This window comes from Prionailurus viverrinus, chromosome F2, assembly GCF_022837055.1.
Source record: "Prionailurus viverrinus isolate Anna chromosome F2, UM_Priviv_1.0, whole genome shotgun sequence".
Taxonomy (NCBI): domain Eukaryota; kingdom Metazoa; phylum Chordata; class Mammalia; order Carnivora; family Felidae; genus Prionailurus; species Prionailurus viverrinus.
Window position 1 is genome coordinate 63,194,638 of NC_062578.1, and position 26,541 is coordinate 63,221,178.

The 26,541-nt window shown below is 38.6% G+C and overlaps 1 long non-coding RNA gene across 1 annotated transcript in view; it reads left to right on the forward strand.

The window, feature by feature from the left end:
• Nucleotides 1-10,084: 10,084 nt before the first annotated feature.
• Nucleotides 10,085-26,541, forward strand: part of LOC125156641 (uncharacterized) — a 29,333-nt gene continuing 12,876 nt past the window's right edge. The window contains exons 1-2 of the long non-coding RNA XR_007148716.1: nt 10,085-10,439; nt 14,814-14,970. This is a non-coding gene — a long non-coding RNA (uncharacterized LOC125156641). The remainder of the gene's footprint in view (nt 10,440-14,813; nt 14,971-26,541) is intronic.

The window sequence follows — 26,541 nt, forward strand, 5'->3', positions numbered from 1 at the left end:
TGATCACAGTAAAGATTCTAAGGCTTTTCCCGCTGCCTACAAGGCCCTACATTATAGGGCTCCTGGCTACCTCTGCTCCAGCCCCATGATCCACCTTGCTAGTTCCTCTCTACAGTAAGGATGCTTCTGTCTCAGGGCCTTTGCACCTGCTGCTCCCTCTCTCTGGAATGCTCTCCTTTCGAAGAGCTGCATCGTTGGTCCCTCCCTTAGGTCTGCTTCTGCCATGTTATAAGTGGCATGGCACTGTCCTCATAATCCAATCTAAAGTATCATCTCTGTGTTATTATATGTAAAACAAGAATAATAGCTCTATTGGAAGAGTTAAGATATGTGAAAAATCTTGGTAAACTTCAAGGTACTATAGAAATAAAGAATTTTCATTGTTTTTATAACTCAGACCTGGAAAAAATTACTAAGAGTTTTAAATTTAAATATTGATCCAAAAATTTTTTTTTCCAAATTGGATTGACCTTTTGAAAACCTGTTCATTTTTTTTCCTTCTCATTTTAAGGATTACAGTCATGATATGAATATGATGACTGGTGGTGATATCCAGATAATCTATGTATACATGGTTCTATTTTCCAATTTTCTTAGCCTTTAATTGAATCAGATCAAATTTATGACTCTCGCCATCTTTGAGAACAAAGGGATTTTTCCAGTTTAACGGAAGTTGGTAAATCAGGAGGACTCCTTTTAGGTAGAAGATGATAAGCTTGACTTCAGACACAGCAACTTTGATGTGCAACTGTAACTTCCACATGAAAAATCCCTAATGGACCGTTGGATGTTATCAACTGGTGGTACAGGAAGAAGTTAGCGAAGTGTTATTTATTGGGTTTCATCCAAAAGGAGATGGTATGGTTAAATGTAAAAACTGGCCATACCCCAGTACAGGTTCAATGTTAAAACAGCAACATGAATGACACAGTGTTGTTAAGTGCTTACTATGTGCTAGACACGATGCTTTGTTTTTGTGTATGTGTGCATTATTTCATTTAATTCTTCCAATTACCTTATGAGTAGGTGCTAACATTATCCCCATTTTTAGTTGAAGTAAGCAAGGCTTAATGAAATAAAATAATTTGCAGAATCTCTCAGAGCTAGTGAGCTGGCATTCAAACCCAGGTTTGTTTAACTTGAAAGTCAAAACTTTTAAGTACTATATCAGGCTGTATAGTGTATAATTTATGCAATACAAATGAAGCATATTCTCAGCTGGAAGGCTGTCCCTTGTAATGCATTACATAAGAGGTCCACAAAGTTCCTGAAATGACTCCAGTTTTATAATTTCTTGGCTGTCTCAGTCCAATATAAAGTCCAAAGGGAAATTTCATATTTCCTACTCATACACTGGATATTCATAACATGTCCTTTAGGAAAACACTATCTGTCTCTTTTTAAAGTGTCAGTGCAATTGCATGTGACACAGGCTTTTGTGTAGAGTTCACTTTTATTTCTGTAAGTACTGAGATATGTGTTATATGGGTTTTTGTATCTCCTTGAAATGAATATAATGTGCATACTATAACTAAGCTGAAATAGTTCCTGGCATGAAAGCAAAGACTGATGAATGAAACCTAGTGTGATTTACCTATGATTAGCAAGTTTGATTGTGCTCCTCTGTGTCTGTCTAAGGTCCTTTCCTTCATTTCATTCCAAACAGGTCTAACACAGAACAAATGGCCATGCTAAATCATACTAAATAATTCAGTGCAGCACTTCCAGACGTCTGCAAGGTGTGTATATTAAAGATGATGGTGATATTCCTAGGGAGGAGAAGGACCGGAGAGTTCCCACATATTCAGGGAATGTGTTCAGATATGCATTTATGTTCTTTGCTTAGTTTCTTTTAAAGATTTCATTTCTTTCGAGCTTTTGTGAGTGTATTATGGGGGGAGTTGGCATACAACCCTTGATTCCATTTTCTCTGTTAGATACTTAGAGGACAGATACCATACCCAAGAGTTTAGCAGTAGGGCAGGTAGTGTGGGTGGGCAGTGGCACTGGGGGTTTAAAAACAAACATATACCCTCCCCCCGCCCAGGAGGTGGCTAGAGAGAGGAATTCGCAGACTGTTCACAGGCAACCGGCAAGGCAGTCAGCTGGCAGCCACCCTTGCACTTGGAACTATGGTCAGGTCTCCAGTTCCTGGTAGCTAGGACTGCCAAGAATAAAGCAGTTTTGGGTCAGTGTGTAGTTTATCATGATGGAGATGGGGACCCAGAGAGAAGCAGAATGAAGTACAGTTTTCAAAATCAGGGCAGAAGGGCAGGGCTAGGTCCTGCAGGTCCTAAATCCCCAGTAATTGGCTAGAGCAGCTTAAGTATCTCCCGTCCTCTGTCAGGATGAGTGCAAAAGGTCAATGAGACCACTTCTGTAGGTGGGCTCAAATAGATCTAGGCACAAATCAGGGTCTTTTGACTTTGCAATTTACATTTTACTGCACCTTCAGTGAACAAACCATACACAATGATACTGATTTGGACTGGCGACATGATTAATACTGGGAAATACAGCAATACTGTGTGAGTTGCTGAGTTAATAATATATACAAATGAATAAATGTTTACCTAACTCATAATTATCTTCCTCAGTTAGGGTACTAATAGGAGACAGATGGCACATTCAAATAGAGTAACTGCAAAAATTTTAATAGATTATTGACAAAAGTGAGGGCAGGAAAGGAAAACCAACCACTGGGTGATGAAGGACTGACCCTGCAGCAACTCACAGTGAAGAGCCATCACCATCCCTAGACCTAAAAGGATGGGGGCTGAGAACAGAAACTACCTACACCCATGGGGCATACAGTCTACATTGACATGACTTTGCTATTTCAGGCAACTCATGCCCAGGAAGATGAAGTTTCAGATAACTTTATTACTTGTTTTAGGAACTTTCTGAACATCCATTCATCTTCATACTATACTGCTTAACGTATCCTCATTTGAGTAAATATCCACTACTCAGGATAACAGCTCAACCAAGCTTATCAAGAAGTTGTTTTCCTTTAACTCACCTGGAGACCCTCTCTTGCTATATCCACCCATCCTAAACTATCATATCATGAGCTTTGCCCAGTCCTAGGCAAGCACTCCCATTGGAAAAGCTACCTTGAACCAGACCTTCAAGACCACATATATATCCTGACTTTTCTTTTCCCCTTGCAAGTTTCTGCTAAGACTGTCAAGGTAGTGATCTGCCTTCCTGTGAGAAGCAACAAACTCAGCTTTGCTTTATCACAGATACTTTTGGTAATATTTTTGGAGACCCAGCATTTGACAGAGCTGTTACTGCAAACTGGAACAAAAGCTGGCCAGTGGGAGCTGGGGACTCTAGAGTAGGGGAATGCAGCCTTTATTGACCAGGTCAGGGCAAGGCTAGGGGATATAATAGTGTCACTCAGCTCTCACTCTCTGGTCTCCTGCTGATGGCTCTCCAAATTCACATTCAACTGGAACCCAGAGAGTGTGGAAGCTCTGGGTGCCCTAGATTCAGGGCAGGGTGGCAAAGGGTGAGATACGGATGTGGAGAAGAAAAGGAGAATATCCAGCACACTGACCAGAAATAAAAATCAACGCAAACCCCTAAGTGCAGGTATAAGCTGCATCCTTAAAAATTTAGACCTGCAGGGGCGCCTGGGTGGCTCAGTCGGTTAAGTGTCCGACTTCGGCTCAGGTCATGATGTCACAGTTTGTGAGCTCAAGCCCCACATTGGGCTCTGCGCTGACCTCGTGGAGCCTGTTGGGATCCTCTCTCTCCCTCTCTTTCTGCCCCTCCCATGCTCTCTCTCTCTCAAAATAAATAAAGTAAAAACATATTGAAAAATTGGAAATGGACTATACATTATATAAATAATAAGCACAGCCATGTTAAATTTCCTAAATTTGATAGCTAGACTGTGGTTATGGAAGAAAATACTCTTGTTCCTGAGAAATACACACTGAAGTATTAAGTGACAAAAAGTCATTGAGGTATTCAATCTACTCTCAAATGGGTCTGCAAAAACTGTGTGTGTGTGTGTGTGTGTGTGTGTGTGTGTATGCACACACACACAGTGAGAGAATTAAAAAGCAAATGTGGCAAAATAGTCAAAATTAGTGAATCTGTAGAAAGGGAATACAGATATTCTTTATAATTTCATGAAACTTGTCTCTAAATCAGAAATTATTCCAAGATAAAGCTTTAAAACAAAAAAACGATTACTAAAGGTCTTAAAGAAACAGTGACCAAAACTGGAAGAACCGTTAAAATTGAATGTAGAACATAATGATAATGCTAGAACTTGTAATTTGTAATTTTCACAAAATTGTGGAAGTGTTGCAAAATACTTGAATTATTTACCTGCTGATTACGGTCCTTCCATGAAATTGCATATTGTATACATTATCCAGTTGTACATACATATTACTGTACAGGGCTATTTACCAAAAATGTGTGTACTCTACATTTATGGGCAATTTAGAGATTTTCCAGGGTCATTTTTACTCTACATGATTTTCAACTCATTTTAGAGTACTTAAAACCAGTTCTTAGAAGGTGTTACTTCAGTGCATTTCTAGAAAGTCCACTTTTTTGAGATCAGTTTTTGCAGGTCTAAATTGTTAAAAAAAAATTTTTAATCTTTATTTATTTTTGAGAAAATGAGAGACAGAGTGAGCGCAGGGGAAGAACAGAGAGACAGGGAGACAGAATCCGAAGGAGGCTCCAGGCCCTGAGCTGTCAGCACAAAGCCCAACACAGGGCTTGAACTCACAAGCCATGAGATCGTGACCTGAGCCGAAGTCAGAGGCTCAACCGACTGAGCCACCCACGCGCCCCAAAATCTGATATGAACTTTAAAATCAGAAAACCACCTTTCACCTCAATTGAGCGCTTCTTCTTTTTTTAATCCTCATTTATTTTTGAGAGAGAGAGAGATCAGGGGAGGGGCAGAGAGAGAGACACACACACAGAATCCAAAGCAGGCTCCAGGCTCCAGGCTCAGAGCTGTCAGCACAGAGCCGCACGCGGGGCTCAAACCCACAAACTGTGAGATCATGACCTGAGCCAAAGTTGGACGCTTAACCGACTGAGCCACCCAGGCGTCCCTAGTTCATTTCCAGTTTTGTCGATTATCCCCATTATGTCATTCGCAGCAGTTTTTCTCCAGAAGCTAGACTATGATCATGTATTGCACTTAGTTATCATTCTTATTTAATTTGGAATGGCTCCTTACCCTATTTTGTCTTTCGGGACCTTGATAATTTTGAATAATAAAGGCCAGTGGTTTTACAAACTGCCTTTGAAGGCGGTTTACCTAGTGTCTCCCCATAATGTGATTCTGGTTATGTATTTTTTGGCAGGATTGCTAAATTAAGTGCTGCCTGTCCTTCTTAGGCTATCACACCTGTAGGCACGTCATGCCTGTCCTATATTCATGAGGCTAATTTCCATCAGTTGGTTGAGGTGTTGTTTATTTCTCCACTGTATAGCAAATTATAGCTTTTGCAAATTGTGATTTGTAGGGAGATATTTTGAGATTACGTTAATAAGCTGTTTCTCATCAACACCCTCCTCTTCCCACCCCAAGTTAATTCCTTAATTTCTTCTTGGAGGAATCACTACTCACTTCTATCCTCACCACGTATGAAACCTTTTCATGTATGAAAATCCCTTGGAGGTGGATTTGGGAAGTCACAGAAACTCTTAGATTTATTTTAATTTTTGGCCAAGCTGATTGAATTCATGTAAATTAGATGTGGGTCTGTTGAAGCTCTATTATAATAACCATAAAAGAAAAGTACTCTGGGTAGGAGCTATAATCAGTCACATTTTATATGGACAAAATGACTGACCAATAAATCAGATGTTCAGTGTACAGTTTACAGAAAAAAGACCCTGATGAATATAATTTCAATAAAGTAAACATAAAAATGTTTTAACTGTGCTGAATAGAAAATTCAATAATAAATTAAACTGGCCTAATGATATTTGCTCTGCAAAGTGCTTGCTTGACAAAAATTTGTCAGTGGTGTTATAATTCTAAATTAAATGTTTGTATTTCTGAAGATGGAACCCAGATGTCCATAGCATCAAAAAATGGGGTAGAAATTGCCGGGTGAGGCAGTATAGCTGGGTGCTTTAGCACATGGGTGTTGAAGCCTCGGCTCCAGGGTTCAAACTTCCTTTCCGCCAGTTACTAGATGTGACCATGGGCAGGTTATTTAATCTTTGCCTCAACTGCTCTTCCTGTAAAATAAGAAAATAATGATATACGTTACCTGTTATGAGGCTTGAAAGATTTAAAATGTATCACATTCTTAGAATAGTGAGCGCTATCATATAGTTAGTCTCAGTAAGAATGAATGTCAGTAATTAATCTCAGTAAGAGATCTCATCATTGCCACCATCTTTAACATATTCACCTCTAGGCTGTATCTTTTGAGCATAGAGGAAGGGGATTTTCAAGGCTGGGAATTTTATTGGATTTGAGACTAGATGGTAATCCAGGATGTTGCATATTATTGTTTGGTAGCAGTTAATAAACTGAGTAAAGTAGCGCTGTGGATGTTTCTTAGCATAGGACACTATAAGTCATCCTTTAAGTGTTTAGATTATACTTCTCAGTTGATGTCTCATCCCTGGAAGCATCATTTTAAAAACATGGCTTCCATCATAGCTGCCAGGCTATCAGTCTTAATGCCAACGTCATACTATGAAATTAAACCAAATTATCTTTTTGAACCTTAGCAACAAATTTATAAGAGAGATGTTATTATTAGTCTCGTCTTATTAAGAAAAACAGATTTTGAGAAACTAAAAGATTTGTTCTAGTTCGTGGATCTAGCAAGAGGCAGAACAAGAATTTGAACCCTGGTATGAAAAACAAGGTACTCCTCCACTACACCATACTGCTTTCTGGAAATCTTCCCTCTCATCTGTGGGATGATTGTCCTTGTACTTTGCATTGACTTTGCTTGTAATAGATTGATGCTTCTTCAGATTGGGTATTGTGGTAAATGATACTTCTTAAAATTTTTATTTATTTATTTGAGAGAGAGAGAGCACGTGCAAGCAGGAGAGGGGTAAAGGGAAAGAGAATCTCAAACAGGCTCCACACTCAGTGTGGCCTGCTGTGGGGGGCGATCCCATGACCCTGGGATGATGACCCAAGCCAGAATCAAGAGTTGAACGCTCAAACAACTGAACCACCCAGGTGCCCTGTAAATGATATTTCTTTGCTAACTATATTAATGAGAGTTCTAGAAGAAAAGGAGATGTTACACATATAAGAATAATTTAAGAAAATATAATAAAGAGCATCTGTACCAAGGTGTCGCAAGGTTAAGTGATTCAAAAAGGGTAGCAAAGCCCTCTAAGACTAGCAGTGACAGGAAGCTACTCCCACCATCAAGATGACACAAACAAGGTCAAAGAGACTGCCTCTGGAATCTGGAGAAAGCTGCAGCCATCTGATAGGGGCCATCTGAGATACTCAAGAGGAACACAACCCCTGCTAAACTACTGTCTGGTTGGAAGAGAGTAAAAGTAAAATACTCCTACCTGTCTCTTCTCTTATTATCTGATCTTAATTCTCTCCTTCTCCTTCTCCTCCTCCTCCCCCTCCTCCTCCCCCTGCTCCTCCCCTCCTCCTCCTCCTTCTTCTTCTTTTTCTTCTTCTTCTTCTTCTTCTTCTTCTTCTTCTTCTTCTTCTTCTTCTTCTTCTTTTTGTAAATGTTTATTTTTGGGAAAGTACAAGTGGGGAAGGGACCAAGAGAGGGGGAGAGAAGATCCAAAGTGGGCTCTGCACTGACAGGCCAATAGCAGTGAGCCCAAAATGGGGATCAAATTCACCAACCATGAGATCATGACCTAAGCTGAAGTTGGATGCTTAATTAACTGACTGAGCCACCCAGGTGCTCTTCATGTCTGTACTTCTTAATGGCCAAACCCAACTGGAAGCCAGAGGGCAAGAGAGCTCAGGAGACCCAGTTGGTGGAGGTCATTCTTCTTGGGCAGAGGTTAAGGCTGAGATAGGTGAAAAGTAAACTTGGAGTGAAAAATGGAGACTTTCTGCCACACTAAACACATCTGTCATATTATTCTAAATCGTGGTCAGTTAGTATGATATCAGAAAAGAAAACAGAGCAATTCAAGAAAAAACAAAGATACAATATGCACAAATGACAAACAACATATTCTTCTAAGTGTGAGAGGGGGGAAAAGGCTTTTTATTAAAAGACAACATCCTGAAGGTAATGCTATTGTGTAGGTAGGTGAAATTTAAAATGTTCAAATATGATCAGGAGTCTTCTCCAGGTTGTTTATGTTAAATCCGTCCCTTGATCAGTGATTATAATTGTATTTTAAAGAATCTGGCAAACTTGCACATTGGAGGCTTTGCTTTTAAATTGGCTCCCTATCTTGTGCCCATAGAATTTACCAGGTAGTATGAACTCAGTTCTGGTTTCTGACTGGCTCACAGTTCTGTGGGCCCCTGTTTCCTGGACACCTTATTTACTGTTGCTCTATGGCACATCAGTGTGAAGGATCACACTGTCATCCATTCTCTTCATGTGTCCCATCCTGTGCTTCTGTGGAAGGAACCCCATGCCCTGAGCCTGCTGGGCAGGATTTGATTTATGAGTATGAACAGATGTTGCTCTCTTACTCATCTGGAAGATAATTCATAGGCCTTCAGTTTGGTTTGGCGTCTGCTACCCTTGGTTTTAGTATCCTACTCTTTTCTCCAGCTTCTGAATTGAGACCTTTTGCTCTTGCCTAACAGCACACAGTACAACAGATGTAGCCTTGGCCATGCCTCACCAGACTGTAAGGCTGAGTCTAATCCAGAGAAAGTCTCACTGGTAGGAAAGAGCTGAACTCTGAAATCCATTACTTATTTTCAAGCTCCTTCTTTTCTCATCTTAAGCATAGTGGCATGGTTAAGGCACTATTACAAATCCTTTCCAGGATTGCCTTCAACATACGTCATGTTTCCAGGTAGAGAAGAATTCTTGGAAGTAATCAAGAACAATGGAAATTTATTAATTTAAAAATTAAAATAAAAAGATGCTGCTAAAGCTTAGTTAAAGAAAGAAAAGGAGGGGCGCCAGGGTGGCGCAGTCAGTTAAGCGTCCGACTTCAGCCAGGTCACGATCTCGCGGTCCGTGAGTTCGAGCCCCTCGTCAGGCTCTGGGCTGATGGCTCAGAGCCTGGAGCCTGTTTCCGATTCTGTGTCTCCCTCTCTCTCTGCCCCTCCCCCGTTCATGCTCTGTCTCTCTCTGTCCCAAAAATAAATAAACGTTGAAAAAAAAATTTTTTTTAAAAAGAAAGAAAAGGAAAGGCCTGGGGTTTTCTTTCTATTGTAATATATTGTGTCAAAATTTCCCATTTTCAATTCTCCTCCTTTTAATTTTTCCAATGATTGAGGTACTTTGTTTCAGGCAAAGAAATATAAATCGATAGAGAATTACTTAACTAGGAAATATAAATCAATAGCGACTTCCTTATGCAGGAACTTTTTGGTCTGAAATGTTTAGCAATATGCTATTTGTTCTAAAAAATGTGGCTTTAATAAACTTGTAGTTATGCTATTTATATATCAAAGCACTGTACAAGAATCTTTCATTTATCACAGAGCACAGCCAATTAGCACTTTTCATCTATTCTATATCTATGGTAAAGAGATAATAAGTAAACAAATTACATCAGAATAGCAGAAAGAAGGAAGTTTCTAGTATAAGTTAATAGATAATACATGCTTAACCCAAATGTCCTGTTTTCTTAATAAGTCTCTAAATGAGAATCGATGTGTATAATGCTCATTCAGAGGAACTCTAAATTGCCTTTGAATGAAAAAATTAAGCTTATTTTTGTTGGGTCTTATTTTGGTTTGTGTATTCTGATAATTTTCTATGCCAAAAAAACAAAAATTCTGAGCCAGGAAAATTAATTTTTTTAGTATCTGCTGTAATATTTAGAGAAAAAAATGTTCTAGAAATGAACCCTTAGTTTATGATTCTGAATATACTTCTTATTAGCTATTCAGCATTGAGCAAATAATTTATGGAGGGTTGTTTTGTCTTTCCAGATTCTTCTTGGCACAGATTCTTTTCTATGCTGAGCATGTGCCTGTGGTTATCTCCATGTTTTTATAAGACTCAACTCCACTGACAGCAGTTAACTTGGACCCAACCAGATCAACTAAGGTCCTTCTCTAGCATTGGATTTGGCCCAGAGAGCCTCTTGGCATCTCAGTGGTTGAAACTTTATGATATGTAATTTAAGAACTATCAGTAGCCATATTTGCCTGCTTCTGAAGAGTGCTGGTTTACAGTGAGAGGGAATAAGGCCTACCTATGGAGAGAAACAGAGACAGAAACAATCCCAGTGAGGTTCATGTTTCTGGTTCCAGTTGTTCCTGATGCCCCTCTGCTTCCGTGCACTTCCAGGTACCAGCTTGTTGAACACTTTTGGCTTTTGCTTTTTCAAGTTGGATTTCACCTCATTCAGATCTGGTTGGAATGTTAAACCCTCATTTTCATGAGCCACACCCAAAGTCCTATATGTAATTTTGTATTTGTGATTTTATTTTTTTTTTAATTCCTCACAAAATTGTGTACGTTTAGTGCATCCATAAACCTGAACTCACTTTTGAATTTAATGACTAAAACTTCTCTGATTTTCAGTTAAGTCACTTGTAAAAGATAGGGAATCAATCTTCAATGCCACTACAATTCTGTGACTCTACTTCAGTATACAGTGTAACTTCCCCTCATGTTCCATTTATTTTTACAACCATTGGGAAATGGGTCCTTTTGTTCAAACTTTCACTGAGATTGTAACGAGGTGCCATTGATTAGTGTTGAAAGAAATTTGAGGAGGAAGTAACCATGAGAACTGGAAACTTAAGGGGATTTCAGGTAAAATTCTACCTGCCATTACCCCTCTGGAATAGACAAAGGGTCTCAATATTAAAGGGACAATTGCTGAAATGAAAATTCTAGGTGTTATACGTTGGGGATTTTTTTCATTAAAATACACACTTCCTCCCTAGTCATTAGATGACACTTGGAAGTTTTGTGGCCTAGTGTTTAACTCTAGCTTGGGCATTTTTTTTCCATTTTATTCATTTTACATATTAAAAATGTAACAGTTTTCCGATGTATTAAGTATACTGTAAATAGTTTACTACCAGCAAAGCTTTTATTATCAAGAGATGAAAATGTTTATCACTGTTTTTTGTTGCTGTGCCCACATGTCAAATACTGAATCCTTGTTATATGGTTCTGTTTGCTTCTTATCTTCCTACTTTTATTGATGCATAGCACCTGAAAGTTTTCAGGTTCTAAAGGTTATTCCAATTTTTCCATTGGTATGGTTATGGTTTCACTCACTTTTAAGGAAAAGCAGTTTTTTGTTAGGTGTGAGATGTTGAACAAGACACTTTATTCTCTGATTCTCAGTGCCCAACTTCAAAATAAGAGTAAGAAACTAACCAGAAAGGTTTGTGAAAATTAATTGAAATTATAAAGTGCAAATGTGACAGCATGGGCTTCGGAAATGTTTGTCCTCTTCTTCTGTGCCAAACCCCAACTTCTTACTGGCTCTTTTCTGACATCTCAGGATTATTTTGAGAAAAAAGTCAGGTCACAGATACAAATACACATCAAGAGTGGTATACAAAGCAGAATCTTAAATATTGAACATCAGCTACTAAGAATGGCGGTATCACCTAGATAATGTCAAACACTGGATATATTTGAAATGTTAGCCATAAATATACATAAATATAATCTATTGTGTATGATCTAAAAGTGTGTGGGGCGCCTGGGTGGCTCAGTCGGTTGAGCATCCGACTTCGGCTCAAGTCATGATCTCGCGGTCTGTGAGTTCAAGCCCACATCGGGCTCTGGACTGACAGCTCAGAGCCTGGAGCCTGCTTCATATTCTGGGTCTCCCTCTCTCTCTCTCTCTGCCCTCTCCCGCTCATGCTGTCTCTCTCTGTCTCTCAAAAATAAATAAACACTAAGAAAAATTTAAAAATAAAAATAAAAAAAATAAAAGTGTGTGACTAACAACTTTAATAGCATGTATAAAGTTATATGAAGATACTGAAGGTCTTAAAAAACATTGGTTTACCTTGTTGAGCACCGTGGAGAACTTTATGCCAACAAGAGCTTAGTCAAAGTCATTGCCTTTCTTCTGAGAAATTACAGATGATTTATCCAATGATCTTCCCAATTTTCCCCATTCTAATAATGTCACCCTGTGTTTAACCAAGACTGTGATCAGAGAAACACAAAACCTCCAAAATATACATTATAAATAAGGGATCTATAATGGTGACTAGGCCTTACACAGTTGTGGGATATGGTTAAACTATTATATAAGATGTTTCCTTCTGGATCTGGTGGAAATCCACAAGGCAGGCAGTTGAAAAGGAGATCAGATGTGAAGGGAAGAGAGGAGGAACAGGAACCTACAAAGCTGAGGTGACTGGAGCCCATGAGGGCAGGCTTTTAACTTCCATGGCAGTCTCTTCCTGCCTCTCCTCCTGCCACATGGATAATGGGAGGAAGCTAGTGACCTTCATTATGGAACTAAATCTGCACCTAGCCCAGGAGCCAGAGAAGCCAAATGAGGATCTGGCCGGAGGTGCAGGACCCAGAGGAGGGGGTGCTACCCCCAGGTGGGAAGCCAGCAAGCAGCTGGTTACACAAGCGTGTGTAAGCTACCAGGAGCCTCATTGCCTGCCTTCACCTTCTGCATGCAAAAGGAGTGTGGCTGCTACTTCATGCCAACCAGAAGCTATGCAGGCAAGGGGATTTTGTGAAATTCAGTTCCAGCTGAGCTAAATTGACATAACATAAGTCTGCCACAGTCTGAATAATTGTGTAAGATTCCATCTCTGTACCTTTTACTTTTCTTAACATAATGTGTTCTCACCTACATCCTTGGGATAACATCCTCTCCCCACATATCCTACTCTTCCTGCCAAAATTGAGCCCTATTTGCTGTTCAATAGATAAATGAATTCAACTCACTGTATCAATTTTCCAGGGCAATGTTTAACTTTTATTTGTTTCATAATGGGTTCCCAGAACTAGTAATCACACCGAACCCATACTATCTAGCAGAAACTTGTTTAAAATGAATTCTGGCTTAATGATTTTTGAATGTAACTCCAAACTGCAGGCCTAGTTCTTTTCTTCATTTCTCTTGCAGCTAAGTCTTTTGTTTACAAATGTAGACAGATCTGTACTATACTGAAAACCTGAAATGGATTAGTGAGGTATCCTGGATACTGCAAAAGATGAATTTATTGTTTGAAATGAAAGTAATTTATTTGCAGATGACATGATACTGTATGTAGAAAACCCAAAAGACTCCAGCAAAAAATTGCTAGGACTAATTACATGAATTCAGCAAAGTTGCAAAATATAAAATCAACATATAGAAATCTGTTGCATTTCTGTACACCAGTAGTGAGGCAGCAGAAAAGGGATTGATCCCATTTGCAATTGCACCCAGACAATTGCAATAAGATACCTAGGAATAAACCTAACGAAAGAGGTAAAAGATCTGTGCTCTGAAAACTATAGAACAATAATGGAAGAAATTGAAGAGGACACAAAGAAATGGAAAAGCATTCCATACTCATCGATTGGAAGAACAAACATTGTTAAACTGTCCATACTACCCAAAGCAATCTACACATTTAATGTAATCCCTATCAAAATACCACCAGCATTTTTCACAGAGCTAGAACAAACAATCCTGAAATTTGTATGGAACCCCAAAAGACCCCAAATAAAATAAACAGTAAAATAAAAGGGGGTGCCTGGGTGGCTGAGTTGGTCAAGCACCCGACTCTTGATTTCAGCTCAGGTCATGATCTCATGCTTCATGAGATTGAACCCAACTGTCCATCAACTGATGAATGGATAAAGAAGATGTGGTATGTGTGTGTATATGAATACAAACACACATACATACATATAATGAAATAATGAAGGTGAAATATGACTCAGCCATCTAAAATAATGAAATCTTACCACTTGCAGTGATGTAGATGGAGCTAGAGTGTATTTTGCTAAGTGAAATAAGTGAGTCAGAGAAAGACAAATATCATATGATTTCACTCATATGTGGAATTTTTTTTTAATTTTTCTTAATGTTTTATTTATTTTTGAGACAGAGACAGAGCATGAACGGGGGAGGGTCAGAAAGAGAGGGAGACACAGAATCTGACACAGGCTCCAGGCTCTGAGCTGTCAGCACAGAGCCTGACGTGGGGCTCGAACTCATGGACCGTGAGATCATGACCTGAGCCGAAGTCGGACACTTAACCGACTGAGCCACCCAGGCACCCCACTCATATGTGGAATTTAAGAAACACAACAGATGAACATATGGGAAGGAGAAAAAAAGAAAAAGGGAAACAAACCATAAGAGACTTAAAGATATGGAAAAAACGGAGGGAGGTGGGTGGGTGATGAGCTAAATGGGTGATGGGCATTAGGAGGGCACTTGTAATGAGTACTGGGTATTGTATGTAAGTGATGAATCACTGAATTCTACTCCTGAAACCAGTATTGCACCATATACTAAGTAACTAGAATTTAAATTAATAATTTGAAAATAAAATAAAAGTAATTGGTTGCGATTCAGCTTTGAAGATGAGAATAGAAAGTCTTTGCTTTAAACTTGGTTTTATATGGAGATTATAAAGTGCTTTGTCAAGTTTGCAAGTATAATTTGAAAGCTTAAACTTGTCTGATACACCACATTGCTGTCCCCCTTCTTCCTACTGCCACTGGCAGAAGCAGGAGCTGAACACACAGGAACTGGTGCCTTAAGGGAATGGAGGCCATGAAGGCTGATGAGGTCTGGAGGTTGATGAGGTCCAGAGGTTGAGGAGCCAGGAAGAAGGTAGACCTCAAGACCTAAAATCACCACAATGCCACATCTCTAGGCCAGGTAAGTGCTTCCTACAGAAGTTAAGAGTCTCCTGCAAAACAATGCCCTGAGACTTTGGGGCAACTGTTGGAGGGAAGATAGGACAACCCTCTGGAATCTTGCTAGAAACTCCTCAAAGAAAAGAAGAAAACACAGAGCACTAAGAAGCTCTAGAACAAGAAAAAGAATAGTTCAGATGCAGCATCTGAGAAACACTGGCCTTTAGAGAAGAAAAGTTAAATGTCAGGTCAGAGCCTGCAGAATGGCTAGCTGTGTTCCCAAAGGACCTCAGACTCATCTACATACAATCTTTCACAACACTCACTAACCTCTTCAGCATCACCAGGGCAAAGCTTGAGAAGGCGACCTGTAACCACCCTATACAGGTAATCATCACGCTGATCTTTACACCTGTCATTCACCCTTGATAGTCATTTTGTCCAGACCTCAACTGCACAAAGACTCTTTGGTTGGCATTAAGAAGAACATGAGAGATGATATGGCATGAGATGTTGCCAATTTCATTGGCAATTTCATACTATTAATGGAATTTAATTTATTTCTAAAATTATATTGTGGATACCGTGATGTATAAAATCAATTCAAGAATTTCTTCCAGGGCACTGGGTGGCTCAGTCAATTAAGCATCCAACTTTGGCTCAGATCCTGATCTCACCATTCATGAGTTAGAGCCCAGTGTCCAGCTCAGAGCCTAGAGCCTACTTCAGATTCTGTGTCTCCCTCTCTCTCGGCCCCTCCCCTGCTCATGCTCTTTCTCTTTCTAAAAAATAAATAAACATTAAAAAAATACTTTCAAGTATGCTCATTCCACAAATATATATTGAGATCTACTATGTGGAAACAGCAAGGAGATACCCGGGAGAAAAATTCCTTGATCTCCCACCATCATCAGTCAGTCCTTTCTCTCATTCCCCAAGACAGTGAATCCAAGACCATTTAACCTCTGCCAGAACTCTCTAAGTTCCCTCATCTTTGTCTCACATCCTTCACTCAGAGCAAATACTTCATACACCACTTCACAAAGAGAACAGAGGGTGGCAGCCCAGGATTCTCCCCATCTCCCTCTAGAATAGAACCCAGCCTCAGTCCCTTTCTTTCTGACTCAGGAGACCAGGCATCATTTTGGAACTTCCCCATGGCTTTGGGGGCCATGGAATTATGAACATGCCTATGTCTGCTATGGGCATATATCCACAAAATTGGGGGCACCCAGTATTACCTTCATTTGTCTTCATTTGCTGACATATTCCAAAGCTTTAGCATGCTCTCAAAACATCCACCGCATGTCACTAATGCATTTTGATAACTTTAAAGAAGACTGCACCTGGTCTTACTCAGGGTATAGAATTGCTTCTTAGAATAAATCATGTACTAGTTGTTTGTTAGTAAGTCATATATCAAAAGGGTATTATGTTGTACTGGTGTCATAAAGAGCCCGGAAAAGTGTTTTCTCCCCCATGTCACAGAGATGTGGATATTTAAGAGCTCAGTGAAAAATAAACCTTGAGTGAATACTAGCTAACTGGATAAAGAGTAATAAAGTCAAAAGATGATGGGCTTGGGGCGCCTGTGTGGCTCAGTCAGTTAAGCAACTGACTTTGGCTCAGGTCATGATCTCATGGTTCATGGGTTCGAGCCCCACATCGGGCTCTGTGCTGACAGCTCGGAGCCTGGAGCCTGCTTCGGATTCTGTGTCTCCCTCTCTCTCTGCCCTTCCCCTGCTCATGCTCTGTCTCTCTCTCTCTCTCAAAAATAAATAAAATGTGGGGAAAAAAATTTAAAACATAATTAAAAAAAAAAAAAAAGATAATGGCTTTGGAAGAGATAGTCCCTGGTTTGAATTCCAGCTTAGTAGCCATGTGACTTGTAAAAGCTATCTGGTCTCTGTAAAGCCAACTTTTATCACTTATAAAATGAAGATAAAAATACAGCTCTGTCAGGGTTATAGTAAAGAGTAGATGAGATAACGTAACATATCCAGCCCCACGCTTGGGTGCAATGGCAGCTGATTCAATATTGAAGACCAATTTTCTTTAGAATTCCTGTGCCCTTCTCATGCCTCCCCTGCCCCACCTCATCTCACATGTTTTGTTCATAGCTCTGTAATTGAGATACAGTTGATAGCTGGCGGTTTGCAGAAGAGCTGACCAAATACCAATGTTCCCAAGGAGTGAATCCGCTTAGAGATGGTATTTGAGTCATTTTTTGTCATTGTGTTAAGAATTGGATCTTGTCTATTGGACACAAGTTTGAGTAATAGAAACCTAATGAGCCTTTTCTCATCAGAAAGCTATGTCTACCTCAAAACAAAATGTATTTGTGAAGAGTCAATTATTTTTATGCTTTCTTGGCCAGACTTTGAGGCAATCAGTTAGTAACAGGAATTATAATTAGAACGTTGAGAGTATTGTTCTATTTTATGCCCATGGCAATTCTGCCACTTTCTTAGTAAGACATAGGTCTAAGCAGAAACACTGATGGAGAAACTTGTGCCTTTGGATTAATTTAGATATATGTACATGTTTTTTATTAATGTTGGAGTTCTTGTCCTTCTAAATGATTTTGTCAATTCATTTGGTGAAATCTGATCTATGTTCCATAGTGAAGAGAAATAGGACCATTTCCAAGAGATACAGTAGAGACCAGAGCCCCATATTTGTTTTAATCTCTGGTGATATATTGTGTTGGAACTGAGAAAATGCAACTGAGAAATCTTTACTTCCTAGAGTTGGCTTTGTATTTACCAACCTAATTCTGATTTAATATGGGAGTAAGATGAAAATGAGGAATGGGAAAATGTTCTCATGGGAAGCTGAAAAAGAAAACAAAAGAAAATTCAGTTTGATATATGGCCATTAGCTACTGTTAATGAATCTATCCATTTAATGAGATACTGTTTAATTATGTATATTACTATAAGATAGAATTGGGAGGAGGGGTATCTTTACCACCACCCTCATTTCAGAGCTTACTACTTCTCCTGACAATTCGTATTCATTAGGTCTTAGAGAAAGGTTGGTATTAAATGATAATGGCAATTATAATCCTTAAACCCATGGCTCTCTTTTCCTAGGATTTATCTATTCAATCCAAGAAAAGAATAAGGAATGAGGTAAATATACTCACATAAATTCAAATTTATAAACTTTTTTTGAGTGTTTACTATCAGCACTGAATTAGGGACTGGATATGAAGAGGTGAATAAATCATCTTTTCTCTTCTTATGGATCTCAGAGTTTAATAGGAGGAAAAGACCATTTGTCACAGAAATCACTGCGTACTGTCTCAGGTCAGATTTCCTAAAAGCATAGTCTGACATGGGGGTTTTTGTTTGAGTGATTAGCTGATGAGGTGTTTCCAGGAGAAGCCTGGAAGGAAATGAAGGAAGCAGATCTGAAAGGGGAGAAAGCTAGGCAGGCATGTGGGTTCAGCAGTCTCTAGCCCTGATCTCCACGGGAACTGCAGGGCGTGAAAAATACCACAGACTCCTCCCACCTTGAATCAAGAGGTTGGCCCATGTATCCTTCAATCATCCAGTCCTTTGATGAGGGCTCTCCTCTTGGGCATTTCTGGGCTCCTATTGGCCAAAGAGAGCCGTCTGGAGAAAGATTGCTATGGGCCATCAGCAGCTGAGACTGCCAGCAGCTGAGAGATAGGTGCATTGACTCAGTAATGGCAGCCTGGTTCAGGCAGTATCTGCCACTGGATACAAAAATGAGTAGAATGTGGCTTTATGCCCAGGTAAGTCAGAGTCCCACTGTGTAGACTGGCATTAAATAAACAACTACAGTGCAATGTGACAAGTGTAATCATAAGAATTCGTACAAGATGGCTGGCGCAAGACTGCAATTGTCTGTATGTTCATTGGCATTTTACTTCGTTGTGCAAAATATTGGTGGAATTTTTTAAAGTAGCTCTATCTTTCTGGTGGTAAGAGTATGGGCATGGAAGTGTCTTCAGAGAAGATGATAACTGAGGTAGATTTATAAGCAATAGGCTTTGTGAATGAGATACTGGTGATTGGGGAATTACTAAAGCTGTGATGTCTTAATCCATGACCCTGAATTACATCTCAGTGGGAACTCTTTTTCAACCCTATTTCCAGTCCATCCCATAATGGTATAATTAAGCAGGTATATGTAGATACTTATGTGATATATGTTTTAATATATTATAACTACATATTAGGTAAGTAATATAGATTATATTATGTTATATATTTGATAAATTATATTATTATAAGATATAAGTATTATCTGTTAAATAAATATATGAATAACAGTAAACATAATCTAAATAATATAAATATAAACATGTTACATTGTATTATGTAATAGGTACATATTATATTATATTATATTTATTATATTACATTCTATTACATTATTATATTAAGTTAGACTTTAAGAAAGTAATAAGATCAAATTTTAAGGAAGCAGGCCACTTATAATACAATGATAAGAGCCTTTCTACTATAGTAAACATATGGTGATAGTATTCTCTTTTGGAACTAGGAAGGAAGCTACCGATACGAATCAAGATTTGTTGAAAGATAGATACACTTTTAATAATGGAGTTGCCCTGTCAAGTAAAATGATTGAGATATGTTTTCATAAGACCCTTTTCCAAAGGTAGTCTACAATATCCAGTGATCTTTTCATTTTGTGAAACCATTGTTTTATTTGATAGAAGTGATGTTGGCTGTAGGCTTGTAGAACCTCCAGGGAAAACAGGCTCGACCCAGAACTGGGAACATCTCTAATTGGTTCCAGGTTTTCATTTCTTGTGCTGTACTCCTCCAAAATTGGTGGTACTAAATAAAAGCGATGTTTCAGTGTATGCACTACCCACACAAATATCCATGTTTTAAGAACACAATAGAATTCAGTGAGATTTCTTTGTATGTGTGGCTCAGTATCATTTTCTATGACCTCTTTATTCATTTTAGATCCCAGACTATAATGCTTGGCTTCGAGGTTGACAAACTGGCAGACCATCTATTTGTGTTCGTTATTTATTGAGATTTTCATATTTCGTATCCTGTTTTAATGGTCATCCCAATATATTCCCAGAATTTTCTTGTACTTTGTAACCAGAAAATGAACATTTCATTTAAAAACAAAAGGAGAAAAGAAACTTTCTGTGACTTCCATAAATTACCTTCTACATTTACTTATTTCTCTTTTCATGTGAACATATTAAAAAATTGCTTGTATGTCTGATATTCTATTCAAGAAACAAAGTTACATTGTCTAAGTATTGTGTTCATTCCACCATGTTTGATGGCTTGAGTGGTAGAGGATCATAAAGAGAAGAAATTTCTTGTAAGGAGAAATGTGAAGGGAGAGAATAAGGGAAACACAAATACAGGTGCACTGACACACTTACACAACACCACCACCACTACCACTCATGGGTAAATGACTCTCAGACTGTTAAATGGCCTGATTTAAGTACTATGGAGCTTGGCATCAATGTGACTTTTACTTTTGTAACAACTTCTAGAACAAAGCTACATTAGGATGTATTGGCAATTTATGTCTGTCTGAATTTTGTTACTTATTCTTTACTCCAACAAGGGAATACATGTGGTCATATTGAAATATAATAAGAACAGACACATAGAGAAGAAAATTGATCCTTTTATTTGCGTACTTCCTGTAGGGGCAAGTGATTAGCGTGAATTTGGGGAGCTATGCCTTTCAAGGCTGTGTGACTCTATAGGCAAAGTGGAAATTTGAAGTAAGCATCTAGGTAGTTTATGGGAGATGGTAGAAAGAGTCCTTACAAGGAAATTCTTTCTTAGCTAAATTGGCAATTAAAGAAAAGCCTTATTAACCTACTTGGATATCTGGATATGTCCGTTGCAGTAACACTGCTTAGACCCAACTCTGTAACCTCTACGGCAATAATTCCTTTGTGGGGCCATTAAATTAAATCAGAACAGGCCTTGAATTGGATTGTCTCTCTTTTTTATCTTAATATTTTGGTTTTAAATATGAGAAAACAGGTATTTGAAGGTTTCATCATCTTGCGTTGGTTATTCCTGGTTAGCTTAGTCCTGTAGGGATGCAGAGCAGCTTTTAAGGCTCTTTCTGGTCTGGTTTTCCCTTAGTGAGTGCCTCCATGTGGTTTGGGTAAGACAGCACTCCCCTCTCCACCCTCTTACCCACCCCAGACCCTTGAGGAGGTCCCAACACCTACATCACCAACCAAAGCACTCAGCCTCAGTGTCAGGATGGGCACGGGATTTAAAGGTGGGCCAAACCATAGGTATTCCTGTCCTTGCAACCAGACTACACAATTAATACTTTTTTTTGGAAGATAAAGGGGATTTCTCTTTTCTCTTGGTTTTAATTCCTAAGTACTTATAAACCAGACAGCCAAAGAAAAAAGACACTTTTGTATTCTCATTCTGTTTATTAAAACATTAATATGTCAGGAGCCATGCTCACTGCATTTGGTTCATCATCTCATATTATGTCTACAGTAATCCTTGGAGGTAGGTACTCGTATTATCCCCATCTACTCATGAGAAGCGGAAACTTAGATATACTGCTTTTTGAAGGTCACATGCTAATAAATAAATGATAGTTAGTCTTGAACCTGTTTAGTCTGACCTGACATGCTCTTAACCTCTACCCCATTTCCTGTAGGCATTCTATTAAGCAAAAGGAAAGCCTACGTTTAACATTTTTGCAAACATCAAAACAAAATTATGTATTTGGAATAGAGGAATGAGGAGAAGTTGGAGAAGTATGCCCTAGAGAACCATAGAGTCAGAGGGACTATAGTCTCTCAGCGACTGAGAACGGAGCATCTTGAATGGTGCTGGGACAGCGGTGGGTACTACTCAAGTAAACTGAATCCTGCCTAAGTACTTGCCAGGCTAAATCTACAACTTGAAGCAGCCTGGAGGTATCACATCACCTTCAATGGGAGTGCCATATTGTAGACTATTCCAAAGCTTAGTAGAGCTACGTAATGAGTTTGGCTTGGTATCCTATTGTTTCTTGTTTGTTTATTAATTAATTCATCTGTTTATTCAGTCATTGCCAGTATTAGATGTCTAAGATATACCAAGGTACCTGACTCCAAGGAACTCTTAATCTAGAGCAGGAGATGGGTGAGTTAAAAACAAATTATAATGAAGGAATAAATGTTCAACAATTTTAGTAGGAAGAAAAAAGAAGGCAAAGAAATTATAATAGAGTAGATTTGGGGACTGTACCTGTACTGGAATGTACAATTGAGCCAAGAAAGATGCTTCTAATATTTACTCTTATTAATTTTATTTATTTAATTATGGATGAATTTAATTCTGGAAATGTTCCCAGATGCCTTTCCCTGGTGGGAAACACAACAGTTTTATAAATAGCAACCTTTCCCTCATAAGCTAGGAGGAAGCCATCTAAATTTTTCAGTGCCTCTGCTAGCGGCTACATTTAAAGGATTTTATGCTGGAGTATTTTGATATAATTGGGAAAAATATGAGGAATCAGATCCACTCAAGTTCTAGTTCAACTTAATTGCTTACTATGTGTATGATATTGTGTAAATTATTAAACAACTCTGAGCCCAGTTTTTTTTAACCATAACATGGGTATGCATATGGAAAATTTAAATGAGTGTATAAATATAGAGTGCACCTCATGTTAGTATTCACTTGCTCAACAAATGTTCATTTTCTTCCTTCTGTGTCTTCTCAGCTTCTGTTTTCTCATTTATCGTGTTGGGATAACAGTACTTCCTCGTAGGACTGATCATTCAATGAAAGGATATACATCAAAAAAATAATTGGCACATACTAGGTGCTCAATAAATGTCAAATCCCCTTGCCTTTTCTCTTACATTTTTGAAAATGTAGATGGTTTCTTATCTTCATTGACAAAGATAACTTCTCTGATAAATTCTAAGAAGAAAAGAAATCTTACTTATATGAATAATTACATTCTGGATTCAGGGTCACTTTTAGCTCTCCACTTTGCCTGGAAGGACACAATAAAAACATAAAGACAAAGTTGGAGACAGGTCACAAAGACATATAATATACAATGGCACTAGTTAAAACTTTCAGTAAGATGATCTGTCTCTATAGATATACATACATATAGATGTATACTCAATGGCTTGATAATTTTTATTCTTTTTTCTCTTTTTTAGTGTTTATTTAATTTTGAGAGAGAGAGCAAGCCAGGGAGGGGCAGAGAGAGAGAGAGAGAGGGAGACACAGAATCTGAAGTGGGCTCCAGGCTCTAAGCTGTCAGCATAGAGACTGATGTGGGGCTCAAACTCAGGTCCGATCATGACCTGAGCTGAAGTCGACACTTAACTGACTGAACCACCCAAGCACTCCTGACAATTTTTATTCCAAACTTATAAAAATAAAAGGAGGGGTGCCTGAGTGGCTCAATCAGTTAAGCATCAGACTCTTGGTTTCAGCTCAGGTCATGATCTCACTGTCATGAGATTCAGCCCCATTTTGGGCTCTGAGCTGAGCATGGAACCTGCTTAGGATTCTCTCCCTCTTTCCCTCTGTCCCTGCCCCACTTGTGTTTGCACATGTGATCACTCTCTCTTTCTAAAAAAAATTAAAAAATAAAAAGATAAAAGCAATGCTTTGGAATCATAGATAGTACAAAGAAAAAGGAGTTGCCTTATTTGTGCTATGGAAAAAGTGATTTAGAAATAACATTTTTAGGGAAACCTATGTGGCTCAGTTGGTTGAGCATCAGGCTTCCATTTGAGTCATGATCTCAGGATTCATGAGTTTGAACCCTGTATTGGGCTCTGCGCTGATGGTGCAGAGCCTGCTTGAGATTCTCTCTCTCTCCCTCTCTCTCTGCCCCTCCCACACTCTCTCTCTCTCTCACACACAATAAATAAATAAACTTAAAAAAAAAAGTCAACAACTCCTCAAAAAGCCTACAGATATCTGAGTGCAGTTGTTAGAAAAACAGAAAAGAAATAACATTTTTATTCATTTGTCACATATATTTTTGTAATATTGGGCCCAATCCTTGTAGTTGATAGTCTGGTTACTTAGAAGCCCTCTCCTTGCTGAAAAGTAGTTTTTTACTCTAAATCCATTCTATTTTCATTTATGCTGGAAAGATGAATAATGCAGCGTTCAATTGTTTTTTTTCCTGATTTAATACTAGCATAGGAATTCTTCTCTAGAATAATATCAATTAAAATTCTCTGTGGCAAATGTGGGCTGTGGACCTGGTCAAAAGGCATAAACTCCCAACCCACCTGGTGATTGTTTTAGTAGAGATTTCCAGGCGTTACTTCAAATGATTTCAGCCATGCATTGCAGGTAATGAGGGAGACACAATTTCATACCCAGCTTCTTAACTCCTTGGCTGCTGTTGAAGGTAGCTTTATTTTTCATTTGGTGGGCTGGAACATCCCCTCAGATTAGAGAGAAGGCAGCCCTTTGTACTCTAAGCACACCTCTGTCAGGAGTGAGTAATAATAGCATGGACTCTGATTTTTATAGTCATTTTTATTTCTACTTTAAGGAACAAGTTCTTCTTCATCACATTTGTAAGCAGAAGCATAATGGCTCTTGCTAAAAGTGAAAGCATGAACAATATCAGCAAAGATGACTGAAATATATACATTTAAGTCTAATTCTATTTGATTTCTTTCCGAATACATTTCAAGTTTCTACTTTTGTATACAAAAGAGTATGTTCAATGCAGATATGTTGATTTAAGTTTGTCAACATCCAGTATCCATATTGGTCCACCAATATTGAATGTACTCTCCCGGTTTTCTGCAATTCAGCTATTCATGAATAACTTTGATTTCCTTCTGGCTTCTTATTGTTACCCATAACATGTTAGAATGTTAGAGCTATATCACATTCTTGGAATATATTTGCTTAAGTAAAAGCTAATTTCATGAGGGAAATCTCCTGTTAAGATTGCAAGAATACCTCAAAGAAACAGAAAAAGAATGTTTTGTGAAAGAGCTAGGCTCTTTCCTTCCTATCAGAATGATCTAAAATTGACTGGTGTGACAGGTATATTGCAGTATGTCTTCCAATGGTCCCTGCCTCCTGGCCGTCACACCCTCTTTCTATCCCTTCCCATTGAATGTGGGCTTGCCTAGTGACTTCTAACCATTAGAATAAGAAAAAAAATTATAGGATGTCACTTCTTTAATTGGGTGACATAAAATTTTGACTTCCATCTTGCTAGCAGATTCTCTCTATTGCCTTCTCAATTTGCATACTGCCAAGTAGGAAGGCGCATGTGGCAAGGAATTCAGGAATGTTTCTAGCCAATAGCCAGCTGTAAACAGGCCCTCAGTCCAATAACTGCTGGAAAATTGAATTTTTCCAAGACTGTGAGTGTGGAAGTGGATCCTTTCCCAGTCAAGTCTTCAGATGAGACCACAGCCCTGATCAAACCTTGATTGAAGTCGTGTTCACTGCAGCACTAGTCAGAATAGTCAAGATGTGGAAACAACCCAAATGTCCACTGACAGATGAATAAAGAATATGTGGTATAATGTACAATGGAATATTATTCAGCCTTAACTTAAAAAAGAAGAAAATCCTGAAATATGCTATAACACAGATGTACCTACAGGTTGTTATGCTAAGTGAAATGAGCCAGTCCTAGAAGGACAAATACTGTATCATTCTACTTATATGAGATATCTAAAATAGCCAAGCCCATGGAAAACAGAGAGTAGAATGGTGATTGCTAAGGCTTTAGAGAAGGGGGAAATGGGGAGTTGTTTAATGGGTATAAAGTTTCAGTTATGGAAGGTGAATAAATTCTAGAAATCTGCTGTACAACATCATGCCTATAGTTAATAATACTGTACTGTACAGTCAAACACTTGTTAAAAGGGTAGATCTCATGTTAAATATTCTTTCTACAAGAAAGAAAGAAAGAAAGAAAGAAAGAAAGAAAGAAAGAAAGAAAGAAAGAAAAGGGAAGAAAGGGGAAAGAAAAAGAAAGAAAGAAAGAAAGAAAGAAAGAAAGAAAGAAAGAAAGAAAAGAAAGAAAGAAAGAAAGAAAGAAAGAAAGAAAAAGAAAGTGTATTGTCAAGGGATTACTCTGGGGGTAAGTAGAACAATGGGAAATTGAATAGAACAAGCACTTCAGTCATTTTGCCCAGGGGCTGAGGTAGCTCAGGGACTATGTATGCACTCCACAGTTATTCATTGATTAAGAGCTGTTGGAGGAAGGTAGAAGGCTTCTAGACTTTCCCACATGTGAATAGAAGGGGTTTCCTGGTCAGAGGAAAACCTCAGGTAAAAAGTCATAGGTGCTGCCAGTTGGAAGCTAACTAAGCATGCATGGGTGTGGTTAAGTGCTGAGAGGATACAGGTAGGGTATTAATGGTATCTGGCTCATTTTAGTTACGACTCTTATGACTCTTGCTCCATTTTATAAAGGAGGAAACTGAGCGAGGAGGGGTGGAATCCTTGCCAAGTCCCTCAGTTTTTCTGGAGCAGAGCTGCAATTAAAAACCCAGTGACACTATGAAATAATACTTATCGTATAGGATTGTCATGAGGGTTAACTGCACATAAACGTACCTAGCAAG